The 23,543-nt window shown below is 45.9% G+C and overlaps 1 long non-coding RNA gene across 5 annotated transcripts in view; it reads left to right on the top strand.

Annotated features, from left to right (window-relative positions):
- The window catches only part of LOC146338049 (uncharacterized), a 99,043-nt gene that overhangs the window by 51,886 nt on the left and 23,614 nt on the right, over window positions 1-23,543 (top strand). The window contains exons 4-7 of one of the 5 annotated variants that reach the window (XR_014785147.1): window positions 6,348-6,401; window positions 16,085-16,236; window positions 17,732-17,912; window positions 19,425-22,660. This is a non-coding gene — a long non-coding RNA (uncharacterized LOC146338049). Of the gene's footprint in view, window positions 1-6,347; window positions 6,402-8,468; window positions 11,786-16,084; window positions 16,428-17,731; window positions 22,664-23,543 lie in introns of those variants that run through there. The other 4 variants (XR_014785150.1, XR_014785148.1, XR_014785146.1 and 1 more) reach the window with 4 other exon arrangements.

Below are 23,543 nucleotides of genomic sequence, written 5' to 3'. Positions count from 1 at the left end.
CTTCTAATTAAAGATGACATGAAACGTCCAGAGGATGGTTGGCCATAAACAGAACAGCACAGATGTGAAGGGAGGCATTTCATTACAAGTAATTACCCACAACTATAGGTGTATAAACTGTAGCTTGATATTTTTTTAAAAGGCAGGAGATTTAGATCACGGGCACTGATTGTTAGTTATCATAGGGAAGCATGTGCCACACAAGCACATATAATATAGGGCAGCCTTCCTTAACCCAGTGCCCTTGGGCATGCTGGCTAGGGATGATGGGAGTTGTAGTCTAACATATCTGTTGGGGGCTCTGGGTTGAGGAAGGCTGGTATAGTGGACATCTATTGGACAAGGGCCTGGGTTCAAAACAGATACCCGACCAACTGTGAATTGCACTGGGAGGAATTGAGCCAGTTACTGCCACTCAGCCTAAGGATTATTTTGAGGCTAAAGGAGGTGGGGAGGACAGTGTATGTGCCATGAGTACCCCGGAGGAAGGATGCAAATACCTGCACCCAGTGAGAACCAGTGTGGTGCAGTGGTGGACTGGGAGCCGGGAGATCTGGGTTCTAGTCCCCACTCAGCCATGGAAGGTCACTGGGTGACTTTGGGCCAGTCACAGACTCTCAGCCCAACCCACCTCACAGCATTGTTGTTGTTGTGAGGATAAAATGCAGAGGAGGAGGATAATGTAAGCCACCTTGGGTTCCTTGCAAGAGGAAAAAGGTGGGATATAAATGAAATAAATAAAATAAAATAAAATACATACATACATACATACAAATAATAATAATGCAATTCTTCATGCTCTAGTTGTCTCTAATCTAGACTTATTCTACTCTGTCCTTCTTTCCTGCCATGTTAACATTCTCCAAACACTCCAGAATGTTTCTGCTAAAGAAATCTTGTTGTTCCACCACTTTCCTCCTGTCTTCAGTTGTTAACATTGGCTCCTCATTATATTCTTCATCATTATATCAAGGTTCTAGTCCTCATTTTTTAAAGCTTCACTCCTCTCTGGCACTGGCTATATTTCCTTGCCCATCTCCCCTACCCTCCTTCTTCTGTTTAATTCTTTCATTATTGTATTTATTGTATTAATCAATTAATTAATTACATTTCTATACTGCCCAAGAGCCAAAGCTCTGTGGGCAGTTCACAAAAATTAAATTCTTTAATTCTTTGTTTGATTTACACCCAGCCTTTCCATCAAGGAAATGGCACTCAAGGTAGCTAAAACGAGTAAGAACTAAAACTTAAAATAAAAACTGAATTAAAACAATCACAAAACAAATACATTGAAGCACAATTAAAAAAATATACAACAACAAAAGCATAAAAACACCACCCGATACAACAGACCACCTTACATGCCAAAGCCCTGCTTGAAATTGGAAATTACTCTGCCTGCCGGTGGAAGGAGCCAACCTAGCAGGGAGTTCCAAAGCTTGGAAGCAGCCCTTGAAAAGGCCCTTTCTTGCATCACCACCACCAGGTGCACTTCTGAATGTGATGGTATCGCGAGAAGGGCCTGCCCCAAAGATCTTAAAACCTGGGCAGGCTCATATGAGAGAAGTGGGTCTTCCAGGTAGCCCGGTCCCAAGCCGTATAGGGCTTTATAGGTCATCACTAGCACTTTGAATAGCCAATGAAGCTGTTGTATCAAGAAACTCACATGCCCCCTGTAACCAGCCCCAGTCAACACACTCACCTTTCAGTGCACTTACACTATGCATATCTACTCAGAAGGAGGTCCCATGGTGTTCAATGGTAAGTCCATATAGGGTTGTAAGTGCATATAGCATGGCTAAGATATATGTAATAATATGTGCTTACAGCGAAGTACATTTGCAGCCATTTCCCACTTCTCTCTTTATGCTTTCAGCCATTCTGTTCATATCTCCCTGCATCAGGCCACTCCCTTCTCCTGTCTGTCCTCAAGAGCCAGTGTGGTATAGTGGTTAAAGTGCTGGACTGGGTCATGTAAGCCTCTTCCTTCCCACAGAGGGAAAAAGGTGTGATATAAATGTAATAATAAGTAATGAACGCTTTCATCAATCACCCTAATAGAATATTTCTATTCCAGCAGGTTTTTGCCTGCTAGGTGTTTGTTTTGTGGCAAGGTTGTTTTGTCTATTGCCTCTGCCTCTGTATTTTTATTGCACAATGAATGTGTGGTTTTTAAAATTGTATAATGGGTGCTTCCAGATGGAGGGCTCCTAGCGCTACTGAACAGAAGGTACTGTGCAACAATTCCATCTTCTTTTCCATAATGGATTTTCTTTAGTAAGGGAAAAGATGGACAAAGTGGTGGGAAAACACAGGAGGGTTATGAGCAGAGAACAACCTCTGTATGATTGTACGATTGTACAATAAAAGCCACGTCTGAAAACACCTGTGCTTTTAAACTGTTGTAGTGCACCCAGGAGAACTAGACGGGCAGGATATACGTTTTTACATAAATTAATGAAAGATGACATAAAAGGTTCTTAAGATGCTGCAGGCATGAGAGCAGGGGCAGTTATGTTATTCATTATTAGTACTCATCCCCAAAAAAAGCCACAGGAAAGGCAGCCTTAAATCCAACCCAAAATAAGCAGAGAAACAAGAACTGCAGCTATAACAATCGGCATTACTTTTATTACAGTCAAAACAATGTTTTATTATACATCACTGACAATTCACCCAGGAAATCAATGCAGTGTCAGTGGTGGCCCTATCCACGTTTACTGAGAAGTAAATTCCACTGTGTTCAATAGGCTTTACTCCCTAGTAAGTGTGAAGGTTACAGCTTTTAGCTGTTTTATCCACCATCAAACATCTCCAAAGTAAAGTTCCAAATTTACCAATAGAGTAGATCAGCAAAACATCATTCAGTTACCAAATCTGAACTTCACTTAAAAAGCATCGGCATTGAGTTTCATTAAAATGCCGGATATGACAGCTACAGACTGATTGAAATTACCAAGGTACCGTGAGCAATATGCAGTCACTGTTTTGACTGTAATAAGAGTGTTTAGATAAAATCAGTTGTCACAGGCCAACTTCTCCTTTTTCTGCTAATTGCTTGTGACATAAGTAGTATTAGCCTGCAACAATCTCACCTGGAGTATAAATGCCACATTCACTGACGCAGTGGGTGAGCTTGCTGTGGAAATGTCATGTGGAAGGCAGGGCTCACAGATATACCCATGCACACATTCTTCCTGCTAAAAGCTCATCATCTGGAAAGGCGCTCCAACAAAGGACTTATTTCGGATCAAAGGACTTATTTGTCCCCGCTGGCTAATCCCCGTTTATAAAGGGGATTAGCCAAATTCATGGAGGATAAGGCTATCAGCGGTTACTAGTCCTGATGGCTCTATATTACCTCCAGTATAAAATGCACTATGCCATTGTATACTAGTTGCTGGGGAACATGAGTGAGTGGGTGCTATTGCACTCATGTCCTATTTGTGGGTTTCTCACAGACATCTTGTTGGCCTCTATTAGCTTTTCTACATAAGGCATTTATTGTGCACTCGTCATTCCCGACTCATGAGTTCTTTAGATGATGTCATGAACCTCCAGTTTTGCTTCTGTTTTTAAAGGCCATTTTCGGCAAGATTTTTTAGAGAAGGGAAAATGCAGTATTATTTCTGAAAGTAAAAGAAAACTCTTTTACTGCTTGTACATTTGTGCTATACCGCAGCACCACCTAGAGGTTATGTAGCAGCAAAGCAGGAAAGGAAACTATCTTCGTGTAGTGCTCAGATCTCAGTTCGGCAATGAAACCAAAAGTAGATACAGCAGCTTAACAGCCTTAGGTAGAAAAGCAAAATGCGAACGGAATGCTGGACTACATGGACCCTTAGTCTGATCCAGCATGGTTCTTCTCATGCTCTTATATTTATCATTTAAGCCACATGGAAGCATAACAAATACTTAAGTTTTATAGATCAGTGTTCAAAGGGCTTAACATGCAGTTATCCTAGCAATCTTACAACACCCCTGTAAGGTAGCTCAGTAATATCACACCCATTTTGCAGATGGGAAACTCAGGCTGAAAGAGAGCACGTGGCTTGCCTTGGACTGCTCTCACTTCAAACGTGATATTTGAACCAGAGACTTCCTGGTTTACAGCTCCGTCTCTTGCCTACTACCTTCCACGAACCTGGGAATTGCTTAACTGCATCGGTTGTTCACAAGCATTGAGCACTTCATGCTTGCTCATCAAGATGATAATTGCTTCCCCAAGAACGCAGCCAACAATAATAATCCCCAGGGCACAACACTGTCTGAAAGTACCCTTCATGGATTGGAAATTACTTTTCTGTGTACTCAGATCTGTTGACGGATACAACACAAGGTGGCAAGGGTGGAGGGGGCTGTTGGTTCAGAAAGTGTGGGTTGGAGACACTTTGGTAAGACTCCCCTTTTGATGTAAGAGCTTCCAGCATTCCACACCCATATTTCAAGATCCTCGTGGATTCCAGAGCCAAACAAAGCCAATGCATTCTATGGCATTCCCATTTCCAGTTTTATGCAGCTCAATCCTATATGTGTTCTGTAGGGTATATACTATATAGCAAGCTGCTGACTGGAGATAAGAAGCAGCAAACTGCCAATTATTTACAGCACAGTCCTATATATATCTGCTCAGATATAAGCCTGAAGTTCAATGGGACTCACTCGCAGGTGTAAGTATTGCAGCCCGTGTGGCATAGTGGTTAGAGTGTTGGACTGGGACTCAGGAGATCTGGGTTCTAGTCTCCACTCCGCTATGAAGCTCACTGGGTGACTTTGGGACACTCACTGACTCTCGGCCTAACCGGGGTTGTTGTGAGGATAAAATGGAGGGGGATCATGTAAGCCGCCCAAGAGAAAACAAAGGCAGAATATAAATGTAATAATAATAATAGCAAACAAACATAGTTTATTATATTTTTACTACTGCAAGCAGCGGCAAGCTTTGCATTTATTTTTTATTTATTTTACTTCTGGAGTAACTGGCTGCAGAGAAACAAAAACCATTTGAGGCCATGAACAGCTGGCAAAGAGCCTGACTGGGGGAGCAAGGCTTTAGTCCATGCTATTTAGGACCTTCGTATGCTGTCACGGAAAGCTGGGGGGAGTGAATCGGGGATGGGAAGCATTTGGGGAGACCCTCCCCTTGCGTCATCCCTGTGCTCCAGGCAGTCTTTGGCTGTTCCTGCAAAAACGTTCCTCAGAAATCAGGGGAAGGAGGAGATCAGCATTCTCCTGCCATGAACTGGACACATTTGGCCAAGACCATTGTGTGGTATCTTGCAGTGGAGGCTGGTGGCTCCGATGTCAGTGGGGTGGAAATCCGCTCTGGGTTTCAATCAGAACTCTAAAGGAGCTATCCAAGGTGCGCCCCACTGACATCGGAGGCACCAGCCTCCACTGGTATACTGCTCCCATGGCAATCCGTGCAGGTTACTAGAAATGCACACACTTGTTTCTCTCTCTGTCTTTGGGAAGGTCACACCTGTCTGCCCGGAGGCTGTTTGCAGGCAGAGCGTTACTATGCTGGTGCAGCGACTCGGGACACCTGCATCGCTCCAATCCCTTTCCTGTGCGTGTGGCCAGTGTTTGCTTGTACCCAGTTTCTGATAAAAACCAACAGGATCCTTAGCAAGCCCCCTTGGCAAGCGGAGTTGTGTTGCTGAGTCAGCTGGTTCACATGGCCAGAGCGGTAAGCTGAGAGTGTGGGATGGGATGACCAGTTAACCCGAGTAGGATTGAGTGCATGGCGCATAGGGATGTACACGTCAGCAAAACTCGAGCTGGCGGAAGTTCTCCAAATTCCATCTTGAAGCTCGTTTCAACTCGAGTCCGCATCTGGTAGCTCTAAAGGAGCTATCCAAGATGCTGAATGTGCTTTGAGGATCTTGGATGGTTCTGACTGAAACCCAGGGGATTCACAGCCCCACTGAAATAGGAGCCACCACAATGGCACAACAGTGGCTACCAAGGAAAGAGCCTTCCCTGTAGTGGCCCCTGTCTATGGAATGCCCTTCCCTGGGAGATCCGACTGGCGTCTTCACTGTATGCATTTAGACACCAGGTTAAGACCTTCCTCTTTATGCAGGCATTTAACCTTTACTCTGTTGCTTTATTAATTTTACCATGGCTCCTCAATGCTTTTAACTTTTTAAAATGTTTCTAATGTTTAATATTGTATTATTTTGAAACTTGTATTGTTATTCTTATTCATTAATTTTTTTGGTTATGTTGTTGTTATTTGATTTTATGGTTGTAAACCGCCAGCTGGGTGGCATACAAATCTAATAAATAAATACATCATGCTTGAAGATAGTTATGGAATCTTATTTCCTTGTATCTATGTACAGATTGTCCAGAACTTGTGAGATCTGCTGGAGCCAAACGGAGAAGCAATGTTAGAGGTAAGATTCTGAACAGTGGGTTTAAGAGACAGAGAGATTTGTGCTTTCCTAAGTGGCATGCTCTCTCAAGACCTACCGCTTCCAGTCTTCCTTGTGCATAAGTGGGAGGGAGGGACAAAACACCATAATAATCAGGGACATTGATCCCAAGAGTAGTGGGAGCCAGTGCTACTGGCAGGGGACACACACACACACACACACACACACACACACAGCATACTGCTATGTCTGGCTCTAAATATAAATGAAGCTAGGACACCCATCAGTCCTCCAGTTCTTCAAAACAGACAAAGCCTTTCTGCAGTCTGACTCTGGCAATATACTAACTAGGGAAGTAGATGAACAAAAGCAAGATGAAAATGATTTCAATGTAGGGGCTTTGTCTGGGGCAAATTGACAATGAAGGAAAGCTGCCAGATGCATCCTGCAACTCTAATCAGACACTTTCACAAGTCAGCTAATAGCACCATTAGCACTGCCACATTCAGAAGAAAGATTACAAAAACAAACCAGGAGTGAGTAGTGCTACACAATCTGATTCTTCCCCCCAACCCCAAAGATCCAGGCGTGTGGCCAAAAAATACAACAGATTCTATCCATCAAAAAATTGTTCTAGCTGGTATCCTGACTTTTGAAAAAACCTGGACACTAGAAAAGTCAATGGCAAAAGATGTGGGTGGACATAAAACTGTAGGGGTCCGAGTATGGGGCAAAAATGGTTAGGCCACCTGGTTATTTTGTCTGTAGAGCATGAACTTGCAGGAGAAATTGACTTTGGGGCGATAATTCATGGTTTTGCAATGAAAAAGGCAAGAAAAATAAAGCTTTGTAGTGAATTCCAGCAGCAAACCACAATGGAGGGTTAAAAAGGCCAAATGTTGCTTTAAAATAAACTAAATTTGTCCTTTTTAAGCCTCTGTCACAGTTTGCCACCAAAATTCAGTTATAAACTGCCAATTTGTTTGCAGTGGTAAACTGCCAATTTCAGCAGCAGCAGAAGCATGACCTACAGAGAGTGGGATGCAAGGGGGTGGAAAGTGGCCCCTGGACCCCCTGAAGTTGCCCACTCCTGATTTAAATGGATTGCAGCTGTGTCGCTCTATTAAGAAAAAATATAACATAACATCAACATGATAAAACCCTTATTAGAACCAATCAAAAATTTATAGAATAGTCAGGAGTCTTGGTAGGACTTTTTTTCGGGTTGGATCTTATGTTAAAGCAAAATAGCACCCCCCAAAAAGCGGGGGTGGCGGGCATAGCAGTAAAGCTCCAGTGTGGGCCATGATGTAATTTTAGAAATGGAGAAAATGTAATGTCTGAATTAAAATAGAAACTCTTCTTTCACGGCTCATGAGATTGTACATAGGGGATGTGATAGTGGTCTGCATATGGGAGGGAGCCAGTGCTCCAAGTTTGTATTAGACCCCCCCCCCAAAAAAAGGGGGCCTGGTGGCTTCAGGCTTTCTTTCTCCCTCCCGCAGGATCTTGTGTCACTGCCCAAAATTTTAGCAGACAGAGGGGGCATTCAATGCCACATGGGACCTAGGGTGACCATGTGTCCTCCTTTACAAAGGGCAGTCCTCTATTTCAAGGGCTACTGAAGGATCATCCTCTGTTTCTGTTTGAAAGTATCCTTTATTTGAAATGCTGTCCTGTCAATTTGCAGTTTAAAGATGAAGGGCTTTTCTACACAAGGGTGTTAATCCACTGCATCTAGATCCAAGCACTACACAAAGGGCATTTCCTTTCCTGCTTTTCCACTACATAACCTCTAGGTGGCACTGTGGTATAGTGGAATAGCACAAATGCACAAGTGGAAACAGTGTTTCCTTTTGCTTTCAGAAATAATACCCTATTTTCCCTGCTCTAAAAAAACTCTCTGAAAGTGCTGTTTACAAACAGCAGTGAAACTGGAGGATCACATCATCATCTAAACAACCTGTAAAGAACCATCAGTAGGTAATCATAGAATCGTAGGGTTGGAAGGGGCCTATAAGACCATCAAGTCTAACCCGCTGCTCCATGCAGATGTAATGATGAACACACAATCAATTCCCCATTTAGAAAAAAGAACCCTATGAACCGTTGCCCATCATGAGTCAGCACCTGGACAGCAGGCTGAAAAGGCAGGCACATGGGTCACCTGGTCACAGCCTCCCGCACGATGGTGAGATGGATTGTATTTCTATTTAAATCCCAATAACTATTTCTAAATTTGCATCTATACTTTTAAATTAGCAAATGTTATGCAAGATGGTGTCCTCTTTTGTCCTCTTTGTTTGGTGATGCATTTCTTCTTTTTTGGCAGTTCATAATTGGTCACCCTACCCTCTTCTGATGGGCAAAGACCAATGGAGACATCCGATGTGGTGCCTCCATTTTTCAAAGACACAGTTCTGTACCCCTTGTGGCACTGTTTGGGAATCTCCACTCTAAATCTGTCCTGGCTCAGCTTGTGCTGCTGGCTGCCAATCGCACGATGAGAAAGTATTTTTCCCACATAACACAAAGCAATCGCACCTGGCTTCATCTGACAAGTCTTGGCAGTGGGTGGGAAAGGATTGGTTTCTGGATCTGAACTGCAGACGTACAGCGGGGTTCAGTATTATTATGCACCCAACTGCCGCGTCTGGACCAAAGCCAGCGCTAGGATACGGCTGACACCTTGAGTAACTTGGGAGGGAGGGAACAGATGTTTATGGCCAGGGTGATTCGAAAGGCAAGTAAATGTTCTGCTGCCCCCTTGGCAAACAGTGAAGAGCAAACAGCAAACAGAGAGGGCAAGGGCCCGCAGGGGCGTTTCTTTCCGTAGCGTGCCTGTGTGGCATGCCTGCAAGGGGCATTGATTTCCAGTGGCCTTAGCAAGTTTCCATAGAAGGGAGACTTGAAGGGGTGCTTGCTCCACAAACAGAGCAACTCACCTTGAACATGAGCACCAGGGCTTGTTGGTCATGGAAGAATTGGGCTGCCTGGATCCACAAGGCTCTGGCAGAAATGACAATGCTGGAAAAAGTCCAGTTCCCCACCTCCACGGGAAAAGGGATCTGCCTCTGCTGTAGGGTAAAGGAACAGGGTCGCTATTCAGATCAGTCTTCCCCAACTTGTCCCGCTCCAGATGGGTTGGACTACATCTCCCATCCTCCCCAGCAGCATGACCATTGAATGTCTGGGCTGTGCATGTGTGTGCTGACTGGTGTTTTTCCACCTTTCCAAAGATCAAAAGGGGATTAAAACCTACCAACCCTTTTCCAACTCAAAATGAGAAAGACACGAGAAAACACACAGTCTCATATATTTTACAAAGGTTGTTGTTCAGTCGTTCAGTCGTGTCCGACTCTTCGTGACCCCATGGACCATAGCACGCCAGGCCTTCCTGTCCTACACTCTCTCCTGGAGCGTGCTCAAGTCCATATTCATTGCATCGCTGATGCTATCTAGCCATCTCATCCTCGGCCGTCCCCTTCTCCTTTTGCCTTCAGTCTTTCCCAGCATCAGGGTCTTTTCCAGAGAGTTTTCTCTTCGCATTAGGTGGCCAAAATATTTGAGCTTCAGTATCTGTTTTTCCAGTGAGCACTCAGGGTTGATTTCCAGGGGACTCAGAAGAGTCTTCTCCAGCACCACAGTTCGAAAGCATCAATTCTTCAGCGCCCAGCCTTCCTTATAGTCCAGCTCTCACAGCCATACGTTGCTACTGGGAAAACCATAGCTTTGATTAGACGGACCTTTGTTGGCAAGGTGATGTCTCTGCTTCTTACTATGCTGTCTAGGTTTGCCATAGCTTTCCTCCCAAGGAGCAAGTGTCTTTTAATTTCATGGCTACAGTCGCCGTCTGCGGTGATCTTGGAGCCCAAGAAAGTAAAATCTGTCACTGCTTCCATTTCTTCCCCTTCCATATGCCAAAGTAGAGATCAGCTGGGCAGAATATCCCCCACCAGTGGAGGCTGGTGGCTCCGATGTCAGTGGGGTGGTGAATCCACTCCGGGTTTCATTCAGACCCAGTCAGAACTCTAAAGGAGCTACCCAAGGTGCCCCTTGTCCTTTAGTGTTCTGACTGGTTCTGACTGAAACCTGGAACAGATGCACTGCCTCACTGAAGTCACCAGCTTCCACTGTCCCTCACCCAAAATTTGTGGGACCATTGCTCCCTGAAAGTGTGTGTGTGGGAATAGAGGCAATATTGGGTGAAGGGTATGACGTTGGAGACCTTTTGGGTGGGCGTGGGCTTATCCTTAAAGACGAAATCGCCAACAGGTCACACTCTGCCACACTGGTGAGATGGGCTGTATTTCGATTTACATTATAATAATTATTTTTAAATTTGCATCTTTACATATAAAGTGCCCTATGCCAAATTCATGCAAATTGATGTCCTCCTTTTTGCTGATGCATTTGCTCTATCTCAAGGAGCACCTCCAGCAATACCAGACAGTCCACTCAACAAGATCAGCCTCAGATGGCCTTCTCTGTGTCCCATCAGCCAGGACAGCTAGGCTGGTGAGGACGAGGGAGAGTACCCTCTCTGTGGTGGCCCCAACTCTGTGGAACTCCCTCCCTAGGGAACTCCGCCATGCCCCCTCTTTAACGAGCTTCCACCACACATTGAAAACATGGTTGTTCAGGCAGGCAGTTGGGGTGGGTTAGGGTATTTTTAGACGATGTTTTAATGTGTAATTTTACTGTTTTAAATTGTACTGTTGTACATCCCCCAGAGTAGCTGGGTGACCGGCCAGATGGGAGATTAAGAAATGTGATGAGAGAGAGAGAGAGAGAGAGAGATAATTTTTTGGCATGGCCACCCTAACGTCCTGTAGATCGTGCTCATGTTGGCTCAGATCCCCATGTGTCTTCCACTCTGCACCAGATTGACGCAGGAGAGCGGCAGTTCTGTATGTTTAAACACGGCACTACCCCCATCATGTATAACAATGCAGGTGGGGCAATGGTCAAATACATGGGGGAGAAGGCCCTCTGCCTTCCCCACCATCATCTGAGCACTGATGAGCTGACCCTTTGGTAGAGGCTGAATGCCAAGCTGGCACTGAAATTGACACCAGCCCTATTGAGGCATTCTAAATACCCCAGGGAGCATGTTATATACCAGCTAAATACCCCAGGGAGCAGGATGGGATATATGTATATAAAGCAGGGATATATTCTAAATATCCCAGAGAGCAGGCTGGTGTGTGTGTGTGTGTATATGAATATATAGATATATATGTATGTATGTATGAATGAATAATATATATATCCGTACATATGAATATATATATATATATATATATATATATATATATATATATGTCCGCGGTGGCTTAGTGGTTAAGACACTGAACTGCAGACCAGAAGGTCGGCAGGACAGCAGTTCGAGACCCGAGTGCTGCGTGACGGAGTGAGCTCCCATCTTCAGTCCCACCTTCTGCCAACCTAGAAGTTCAAAAGCAAGAAATTGCAAGTAGATAAATAGGTACCGCTTCGGCGGGAAAGGTAACAGTGTTCCATGCACCTCGGTGTTCAGTCATGCCGGCCACATGACCACGGAAGCGTCTTCGGACAGCACTGGCTCTTTGGCTTAGAAATGGAGATGAGCACCACACCCTAGAGTCGGACACGACTGGTTGGGGACACCTTTACCATGTATGTATGTATGTATGTGAACGAAATATTCTAGATGCGCCAGGGAACAGGGATACGCTCCTGTAATTGCGTGTATTAGCCATTCACAGCGCCATTTTGTGGGTGTGCAAATGTGCACATATCTGCACCCACCAATTTTTTTGTGCAAAATGGCAGGCACAGAGGTAGCCAGATGGGCCCAGCAGGAGTGCGAGCAGCTCGGCGAGTGGGAGGCAGGTGGGTGAGAGAGGGGGCTCGGCGTATCTCCCCTCAGTCTTCTCTTCTCAAGGCTAAACATGCCCACTTCTTTCAGTCTCTCCTCATAGGGCTTTGTTTCCAGTCCCCTGATCATCTTCGTTGCCCTCTTCTGAACCCTCTCCAGCTTGTCTGTATCCTCCTTAAAGTGCGGTGCCCAGAACTGGACACAGTACTCCAGATGAGGCCTAACCAGTGCTGAGTAGAGGGGAACTAGTACTTCACATGATTAGGCAGCTATGCTTCTATGAATGCAGCCCAAAATAGCATTTGCCTTTTTTGCAGCCACATCACATTGTTGGCTCATATTCGGCTTATGATCGACAACAATTCCAAGATCCTTCTCACCTGTAGTATTGTTGAGCCACGTATCCCCCATCTTGTAACTGTGCATTTGGTTTCTTTTTTCTAGGTGCAGAACTTGGCATTTATCCCTATTAAATGTCATTCTGTTGTTTTCTGCCCAGTGCTCTGGTCTATCAAGATCACTTTGAATTTTGTTTCGGTCTTCCAAAGTATTAGCTATCCTGCCCAATTTTGTGTCATCTGCAGATTTGATCAGCATTCTCTGCACCTCCTCCTCCAAGTCATTAATAAAAATGTTGAAGAGCACTGGGCCCAGGACTGAGCCCTGCAGTACCCCACTTGTTACCTCTCCCCAGTTTGAGAAGATCCCATTGATAAGCACTCTTTGGGTCCGATTCTGTACCCAACTGTGGATCCACCTGATCGATGTTTCATCTAGCCCATCTAGTCTAATTTCAGTGGTGGGAGGGGCTGAAGGAAAAAGGGGTATAGCCAAAGGCAAGAGAGGAGGGGCCAAAAACACCCACCTATTTTAGCTTCTAGATCTTTCTGGCAGTAACGAAGCCTCAGGAGAGGCATTTCAACCCTGTAGAATGGGGGGAAAGCTGCACAAAAGCCAGGAAACCTCCAAAGTATCTGTGGTCAGGGGGAAAGGGCCTTTTAAGGAACTCCAGTGAGCTGGATTTGGACACTAGGAGGGCCAGATTTGGCCCTTGGGCCTGAGGTTCTGCACTCCTGCCAGGGCCAGCCCTTCTATTAGGCAGAGTGAAGCAGTCGCCTCAGGCAGCAGATACAGGGGGGCAGCAGCAGCAAAGCCCTGGCTGTCCTCATGAACCCTCTGGCTGTCCCTGTGGGAGGACAGGGAGTCAACCTGTCTTGGACCCCCTAACCATGGCCTGTGATGGAGGACACTACCCCATCGCCCATGTGGAAGTAAGACTGAGTTGCCAATGCAGTCAGCTTCTGTACATGGACTGGGCAAGGGGTGCCATCTTGTCTTTTACCTCAGGCAGCAAAATGTCTTGGGCCGGCCCTGACCCCTGCTACTCGAGTAGCACATGGTCACCCTCCTATTTGTGGAGGGTGATGAAGATTGTGTTGGAGGAGGTGGAAATAGCATGATGGTCTCCACTCTCCCTCACATGATTCTAACTGTATGAAGGAAATTGACAGCCAGGTAGACGTATATTCAATATCTTTCCACATCTTCCCTTTGATGTCATCTAAACGGGGCTGGCCCTACCATTAGGCAGAGTGAGGCAGTCTCCTCAAGTGGCAGATACTGGGAGAAGGCAGCAAGGTGTTGGAGGAGATTGCTGTGTCCTGAGTGGCCTGCTCTGTACCCCACCCCCAAGTTAGCTTTCTGCCTTCAGGTGCAGTGGAGGACGCTGTCCCCTCATCAGTGTCAAAGCTGGATTTATCTGCCAGTCCAGTTGGCTTTTTGTACACAGATTGGGAGGGAAGCCATCTTGTTTTTTGGCTCAGGCAGGAAAATATCTTGGGCCATCCCTGCATCAAAAGCAAGGCTGGGCAACCTCTATTATGTTGAGAGCCACATTCCATCACGAGTGATCTGTCATGGAGTGCACATCAACAGTGGGGAGTTGGGGCCAAGCCAGAGGTGGGCAGGGCTTGTGACAAAAGTGGATGCAGCACCCCTTTTCTCTTTCTGCCACCTTCTTTATCCTTTCTATCATCCCCATTTTTCCCTCCCTCTTCCCATGCTGTTGGCTGCCAGCGAAGGGACAGATCTCTCTTGCTTGAAGGTTTGAAGACATCACATGCAGAAGGCTTTTGAAATTAGTCCGAGGGCAGCATGTGGTCCGAGGGCCGCAGGTTGCCCTCCCCTGGTCTAAGGCTAACATAATGTAATAAATTGGCAATAACAAGCCTTCTTTGATTTTTTCCTGTCACATATGATCAATTCAAGTATCGATATACATGATGTCACAGTGCCCTTAATAGTATCCAGCCTAGCAAAAAACCTTAATTGAAGGTATTGAAACCATTGCGGTGCACATCTGCTCAGCGTCTCCTCTCATTCATTTCACACTAGCTTGTGTAGCTTCCTTGGATCTTATTCTGAACCAAGTTCATCACGTTAACATGATACAGCATGTCTCATTAAATACGAGGCTATTGAGATGGGGAGAAGTAAATTTCTCCCCAATTTTCCATGATTGCTGGAAGAACAAAAATTAGCATTTTATCATGATAGCTGATCAACAAGGAAGGATTTTTGGCAGCATCAGTAGGCGCTCACCATAACATGGCCACCTATCATCTTTCTCATACCAAAGGATGTGCATGTTGAGAGAGGGGCAGGGATGCTTGCAAGGGCAATACCATTCCTCTGGTTCAGTCGCACAGCTGCAGAGGACCAGCATCAAGAATAGGCCTGGTCGGGCACTTGCTGATGGCCCACACCCCTGTAGGGCCCCACTGAAAACTGCCCCCCGGAGTTGCTCCTCCTCTTCACCATTGCTTCACCCGCTTGTTCACCTGCCTCTCGCCCTGGTCCGAACAGTGGTGATGGTGAGGAGCAGGAGATGCTGCGGGCTGCTTCCTCACTGGAACTCTGCCTGTCAAGCAAGCAAATGGTAGCAACGATGGGAACGAGGATGAGGAATGAGAGCAGCTACTGACAATGGCAGTGAGAAGGTAGACTCAAGGGGGGTGGGGGGAGACCCAGAGCCAGCACTGCAACACAGCTCTGTTTGAATCCTCTGGAAGCCTTCCAAGAAAACCCGCATGCCTTCGTAAAGCAAACACCAATACGTTTGTTAAAAACTCTAATCGCACCGTTGATAGATGCTGTCCAAGTTTCCTTGCAGGATAAAGACTGCGAGGACGTTAGGGGAAGTGCCAGTCTACAGACTGGAAGGCCGCCCTTGTCCCGTTTTCCTGTGGAGTTCATGCCGGGCTGCAAGAGTTCATTCACCTGCGTGGCATGGAGCAACTTGCTCTGCCTGTTCCAGCTGGCACAAGGGCTCCTGTGCTCGTTCCCCATGATGCATCCTGTGCATCATCCTCATGATGATGCGCCTGCCGCTTGCACACTGCCCCGAAGAAGAAAACGCATCACCAAAAAAGGGGACAAAAGGGGACACCAGTGTGCATAACATCTGCATATGCAAATGTCTCTGTATAGGTGCAAATTTAGAAATAATAACTTCAATTCAAATAGAAATGCAATATGTCTCACGTGGAGAATATCAGCCGGGTGACCTGTGTGCCTGCTCGTGTTGTCCTGGTGCTAACTGCTTGATGGGCAATTTCAAGGCCCCTGATCTGTTCTCCCTCCTTACGATTCGTTGACTTTACAACCAGACTTGGACTGGATACCTCTTAGAGGACTGTCCTCTTCCAGCTGTCCAAAACAGAGGAATGTCCTTTTTAAAGTAGAACACCTGGCCATCCTACCTCCAGATTATATCACCTAGTCTTTAGCTGCTGTTCCATTCTGCCTGGTAATGAACAATTCTCACATTCTCCTGCCTGTATAGTTCTGTATTTGAAGCACTGCCAGATGATCACCCTCTCTTTGAAGCTATCCTGCACCTGAAGGGTTCCTCTGCTCAATTCTGGTTTACAGATGATGAACCATAAGAATTCTTGCCCACACCAACACTTAGCAGCTGGACAGCAGACTGAACAGGCAGGTACACAGGTCACCTGGTCGCAGACTTCCAAACTATAGTGAGATGTACTGTATTTCTGTTTTAATTATAATACTTATTTCTCAGTTTGCATCATATAAATGAGCACATGCAAATTCCTGTCTTCTTGTCCTCTCTTTTGGCGATGCATAAGTGGCCACCTTACCTGTCTCTTGTATACCAAACCTCAGGCAGTGGGGTGGGGGTGGGTAGGGCTCGGAGCAGGACCTCTGATGTACATCTGAGTGTTCAGGAGGATATGCAAGGGAGGAGGTGGTCCTTAAAGTTAAAGAACCAGCAAGAGGGAAAGGCACCTACTGTATCCCAAAACAGAAGAGAAAACGTTTTCGTGCGACAGAAAAAACTTCAGCAGGCCTGATGCATTTCAGAAAGGTATTTCCTTCCTCGGGGGCTGCTTGTCCCTTTCCGCGTATATCGTGCAAAAACCTGCGAACGCTTCCTCTGTTTCAAACTACTTGGCACCTAGCCTCACCGTTTAACCTGCCCATCCGACTGCAAATGGAAGCAACGAATTGGCATGGGTCAACTCACAGGAAGATTCGTCTAGCAATACAGTAAGGCCCAGTGGCTTCATATGGTAATACAGGATCAGGACAATGTGGGGCATCTTTGCTGATCCCAGGCACTCCATCTAGATCTGGGCCTGAAAGACCAAGGGAAAGCATGGGTGCATGGAGGGTAGGATGTATGCAAACACGATTTGTGACATTGCACAACATTGTCATGGATCACAGGATACATCAGTTGAGGCATCAGCCTTAGCTTCCAATTTCCTGGCTTCGTGGCACTTGAACCAACATGAGATAGCCTTAAATCTGGTCTTAAACTGGCAGGTTTTTTAATCATTGAATTCATTCATTATATTTTCATCCCACTGTTCCTCTACAAGGGCTTCTTCACACAGAGCTTTTATCCTGCTGTTGAGGTTGGTTACTCATGGAAGTTTGCAGGTCCTCTCGATGACGTTGTCAACTTCCAGGGCGTCTCCCGCACTAAATTACCTTTATTCCATTTTTTAAAAGATCGGAGATAATGAGCTATCCAGTTACAGCATTTGAGTTCCTCTTGAGTTCCCTCTGTGAAAAGAGGAAAAGCCGTAATAAGAGGAGCCAGACCACAGCACTATCTAGCGGGTGGATAATGAAATATATGGAAGACTCAGATAAGGGGGGAAAGGAGTGGGGAGGAAGCACGTGTAAAGGGAGTCCATTGTGATCCTGCATTTAAAATGGAAGCAGAAAGCCCCATTTTAAATGCCGGATTTTAGGCTGGTGTAGAGATGCTCCAAATCTCAGGGAAGCACATATGGTTCTTCCTCCTCCTCCACCCCTCCTGCTCCATTGTGTCCTCACAATAGCCCTGTGAGGTAGGTCAGGTTGAGAGAGAGTGATTGGGCCACAGTCCGCTATTGAACTTCCTGGCTGAGGGGGGATTGGAACCCATTGGGGCTTTCTGCTTCCATTTTAAATGCAGGATCACAATGGACTTCCTGGCTGAGGGGGGATTGGAACCCATCTCCCCTGCACTGTATTGGGCCCCACTGTACTTGCCTCACCAGTTGCCAGACCAGAAGAAAAAGACATCCTGTTTAATAAGCTGTGTCTTGTGAGAAGTATGGCAGTGGGTAGCTATATTGGAAAGAAGTGCAGCAAAGGTAACCATGTTGACAACGTGTAATGAACAAGAAAAAATGAGTGACGTGCACTTGTGTGCATTGTAATGTTTATCTGAGAGAGAGAGAGAGAGAGAGAGAGAGAGAGAGAGAGAGAGATAATTTAAAGACGTGTGTTCAGATGTTCTTTTCAGTCAGGGGCTGCTTCAGGAACACTCTGCATATGATCAGAGGCACTTTGCCTTTAGCTGCTACTGCTTCTGCTTCTTCTGTAACAACCTTTGTTATTCCATGCAGGGGGAAAGGCTCTCTGTATATGTCAGAGGCATTTAACCTGAGGCATCACGTTGTTCTTTAAAACCAGAAGTTGGCAACCCTATATGCCAGCCTTCCTTCCCCAACCTGGTGCCCTTCCAGATACCTACAACTCCCATTGTGGGTATGATAGAAGTTGAACCCCACATCTCTCGAGGGTGCCAGAGGCTGCTCTATGGCATACCAATCTCCTCTCTGGGAAATGCTGTAGGGTTTGCAAGCTCAACTCCTCTCAAAAGCAGCTACATTTATAGTGCCTGGCCCAGTCAAAAAATCCCCCTGTCGACCCTGTTTGCACGATCCCCGCAGCCCACTGTGACTTATTTATTTAAGCCATGGCAGGTTGTGGTGCCTGTTGGTGGCCATTTTGAATATTCAAGCCACGGCAGATGGTTGCCGGGGCTTCTTGTGCCGCCTGATCCCGGCAAGGGTGGGTTGTTGGTGTAGTTAATAAACACCCGCAATCCTAGCTCCGCTGGAATCTTTCAATGTGTTCCTGTTGCTAATTTCTGGAACTAGCGGGGCCTTCCGGGCCTCCGTTTGGGAAACCCCAAGGCCAATGAAGGATACACACTGAGGTCATTGTGCCCCTCAACCCTTTCCCACCTCCACCCCCACCCCCCGCCAGTTTTGTCCAGCTCTGCTCCGCCACGGATTGCTGATCCCTATCACCCTGGGAACCGGGCAGAGGGAGAGGATTCAATTAAAGCTGTGCAGCCACAGAAACAATTCTGACACCCCAGCTTCCTGGTGGCAAAAAATGCCCTACAAAATGGGAAATTGCAGCACCTCTCCTTGCTTTGGCTATTAAAGCCAATTATTTTAATTAAGGGGCATGGTGGTAATCATGTCCTCCCCTCATTCGGTGTCTAATACACCTCCCTGTCTTACTCCTGTTTGGCTGCTTCAGGGATCAGCCCTGTTTTTTGGCCCTGAAATGACCGCAGTTAGCAAGGCCACTGAGAGCTGCTGGGGGCAGCTTGTTATATGCCTGGAGTCCTAAGGTGCTGTTTACTTTCACAGTCATTTTCCCAGAGCCTGGAAAAAGGCTCACACCCTCTCTCCTCTTAATTTACCACCTCCCACAAAAATACATGCACTGCATGATTTGGTGAATGAAGTGGTAGAATTCTGGATTGTCCCATTATTGTATTGTATTGTATTGTATTGTATTGTATTGTATTGTATTGTATTGTATTGTATTGTATTGTTTTATTATATTTCTATATTGCCCAATAGCTGAAGCTCTCTAGGGGATTCAGAAAACAGAACTTTGAGAACAATCCTACTCTACAGGATGGAAGACTCTGTCGGGCACGCCAAGTATCTGGGCAAGAGCTGGCAAGGTGGGAGGAACAACAGAAGCTTTTTTTATCCGGACCTCTCCATCCCCTGGAAATCCTCTTTGTGTCCTTTTACATTTGCCCGTCTAACTCACTCACCTTGCCCACTGGCATGCCCCCTTCCCTCCCTCTTCTTTCTCCTCCCAAGGTCTGAGCTGCATTCTTGGGAGAGGGAGCTGCCGTGGATCTTTCTGTGGTGGCTGGGTGGGCCTTGGGAGTGGAGGGAGCAATCCCTTGGATCTCCCCCTCCAAGACCGCAACTCTGTGGGGAATCCTCAGCATTATTTGTCTCTGGGAGGCATAGGGTTGCTCTCTTAAAACCCTAAAATACAAAAACTTAAGAAAATACCATATTAAAAGCTTAACACAACAGAATAAAACAAAAGTAAACGCCAGCTGCAGTGCAAGGATCTAAAAATGCACTAACACCACGGGATTCCCTTTCCCAGTGCACACTGCACAAAAACCTCCCTGCATGTGGTAAACTAGCACACCAGGGAAAAGGCTGCACTAAACCTGTCTTCCAATATCTTGATTTACTACAAGCATCTCTACACCAGCCTAAAACCCCACATTTAATAGGGGGCTTTCTGCTTCCATTTTAAATGCAGGATCACAACGGACTCCCTTTATGCGCTTCCTTTCTCCCCTCCCCTTTCCCCCTCCTTCTCCCTCTTCTCTCAGTCTTCCCTATGTTTCATTGATCCAGCCCCTCTTCTTGCGGCTTTCCCTTTTTTACGGAGGGAACTCAAGTGAAACACAAGTGGGGTAATTTGATGGCTCATTATCTCCGATGTATTTAAAAACGAATAAAGGTCATTTAGTGCAGAAGACACCCTGGAGGTTCACGACGTCATCTAAAGGGCCCAAAACTTCCGTGCATGAGCAACCTCAACAGCAGGATAAAAGCTCTGGGTGAAGGAGCCCTACAAGTATATGACTTTTCCCACATGGCACTGCCTACCTGTATGTTGAAGTGGTACAGTCTCTGCATCTCAGTCTACCATCCCATTCTGCAAATATCTGCTTGATGGCCTTGATTCATGCAAGATACCGAGCCTGGGAAAAACTGTTATTCGTATACTTAGTATAATCTACTTTCTGCATATGCTTGGTCACATTTAAATGCAATTACTACATGTGCTGGCCCATTTGTATGTTAATACTAAACAACAATATAAAGCAACAATAATAATACAAAAGAATAATAATGATGACGTTATTATTACTGCTACCTTTTGATCTGAACAAGGTCACCCAAAAATTCAAAGTCTAATTACATATTGAAACAATGAAAACACCACAAGCAAAACTGAAGCAGGGACACATAACTTCTTTGTTAAGCAATAGAAAGAAAACCGGCGTAACCACGAGAACATAAATCCACTTGCCAACCTTGCCATGGTGAGTCTTTTTCACCCTCTGGCGAGGTTGAGGAGACCCAGGCTAGATCTACACTACTGCTTTATAGCAGTATTGAAGTGCACTGATAACTCTTCGAGCTCATTACACAGTCTATATGCCACTTTTATAGTGTTATTTCCTGCGTTTTATTCCACATTACCCAATATACTGCAACAAATGTCATTGTGTGTCCTACGAGGTATAAATGTGCAGGAGGTCTATAGCATTACTATGATGGGATCCTCATGATGTGACACAGGGTGTAGATCTGGCCCCAGCTTCCCTCTCTAGCTTAAGAGTTGGGGACAGGGCAGGGATCATCCATATCTGAGCCCAGTTCAAGGTTCAGGACTGCAATACACTGATGGAGTGCCTCGCCTGGTATGAACTTCCCATACACTATGATCTTCATCGAAGGCCCTCTTGCAAGTGCTTCCTTCGAGGGAAGTTTGGAGGATGGCAACTAGAGAGAGGGCCTCCTTGGTGGTGCCCCCCCAACTGTGGAATGCTCTCCCTAGTGAGGTCTTCCTGGCACCAAATTGTCATCTTTCTGGCACCAGGTTAAGACTTCCCTCTACTCCCAGGCATTTGACTTCATATGATAAAGATTTTTAATGGGTCTTGAGATTTTTATTGTTGATTGCCCAAAATTGTTCATATATTTTTATGCAGATGGTTTAATACTGCATTTTATGTTGTATTTTTTAGGGTGGGGGTTAATCTTTATAAACCACCCAGAGAGCTTAGGCTAATGGGTGGTATAGAAATGTAATAAATGAAATGAAATATAATAAAAGCTGCAGGCGCACAACAATCAAGCCATGGGCTGGTATCTGTCAGTTGAGAGAGGCTATGTGCAGGATGATGGGTGCCAAGCAAATGGACCAGCGCACCATGGAAATACCAAGCAGGGAAGGAGACAGAACTGTTCCCCTGTGTCCATGGGTGTAAATATGGAATTTTCAACTGGAAACTGGAAGGATGGTACTATGCATGACTGTAGCATTTTTCTATCTCTACGGAAGACCCTCTTCCTTTAACTGAACCATGGCACGGAAATGACTCTTGCTTCCTTGCTGGAATGCAAAGAGAAACCATCACAAGGAAGAGGTGGCAACGTAATTAGCAAATGCTTGTCTAAGGCGAGAAAAATGCAGCATCAGTCGGAAATCCCTGTCTGTGCAGGGCACAGTGGAATGGTAGCAGCAGCAGCAGCAGAATTGGCTGCAAAGTTAATAGCTGGGCTTGGCTTGCACAAAAGTCTCTTATCGACGCCACACCAACAGACTTCCTGCTTCGCTAGCAAGACGCGGCCCAGCCAGTCACCATTCATCAACCCAAGCAAGAGCCTGTCTGTCGATTGAATGTGACCTAGCTCTGCTCGAATTCCAGGGCTGGTCTGTCTCTGTCTCTTTATCTCGCGCTGCCCCACCCAAGAATGAATGTGTCAGCACATTCGAGAGAACATCCCAAGGGCTGCAGAGGGAAAAGGAGTGAAGCAGGTGAGCCAGCTGCCCAAGGAGAAGAGTTAAAAACTGGAAGGGGACTTGCTCTCAGTTAGGGTGGCCACTCACATTCCTCCCCCGCCGACAAATAAAATTAAAATAGCAGACTGTCTCCAGTTGTTGTTGTTCAGTCGTGCAGTCGTGTCCGACTCTTCGTGACCCCATGGACCATAGCACGCCACGCCTTCCTGTCCTCCACTCTCTCCCGGAGTGTGCTCAAGTTCATATTCATTGCATCGGTGATGCTATCTAGCCATCTCATCCTCTGCCGTCCCCTTCTCCTTTTGCCTTCAATCCTTCCCAGCACCAGGTCTTTTCCAGAGAGTTTCCTCTTCGCATTTGATGGCCAAAATATTTGAGCTTCAGCTTCAGTATCTGTCCTTCCAATGAGCACTCAGGGTTGATTTCCTTTAGGATGGACTGATTTGACCTCCTTGCAGTCCAGGGGACTCGTAAGAGTCTTCTCCAGCACCACAGTTCGAAAGCATCAATTCTTCAGCGCTCAGCCTTCCTTATAGTCCAGCTCTCACAGCCATATGTTACTACTGGGAAAACCATAGCTTTGATTATGCGGACCTTTGTCAGCAAGGTGATGTCTCTGCTTCTTACTATGCTGTCTAGGTTTGCCATAGCTTTCTTCCCAAGGAGCAAGCGTCTTTTAATTTCATGGCTACAGTCACCGTCTGCGGTGATCTTGGAGCCCAAGAAAATAAAATCTGTCACTGCTTCCATTTCTTCCCCTTCTATATGCCAGGAAGTGATGGGGCCAGATGCCATGATCTTAGTTTTTTTAATGTTGACTTTCAAACCAGCTTTTGCACTCTCCACTTTCACCCTCAACAAGAGGCTCTTTAGATCCTCTTCGCTTTCTGCCATTAGGGTGGTATCATCTGCGTATCTGAGGTTGTTGATAATTCTCCCAGCAATCTTAATTCCGACCTGTGATTCATCCAACCTGGCGTTTCTCATGATGTACTCTGCATATGAGTTAAATAAGCAGGACGACAATATGCAGCCTTGTCGTACTCCTTTCCCAATTTTGAACCAATCGGTTGTTCCATGTCTGGTTCTTACTGTTGCTTCTTGACCCTCATACAGGTTTCTCA

This window comes from Heloderma suspectum, chromosome 10 (genome assembly GCF_057233095.1).
Source record: "Heloderma suspectum isolate Gila_16-S chromosome 10, 16-S_ref, whole genome shotgun sequence".
Taxonomy (NCBI): Eukaryota; Metazoa; Chordata; class Lepidosauria; order Squamata; family Helodermatidae; genus Heloderma; species Heloderma suspectum.
Note: the sequence above shows the minus strand (reverse complement) of the source record. Positions and strands in the feature narration are given on the sequence as shown.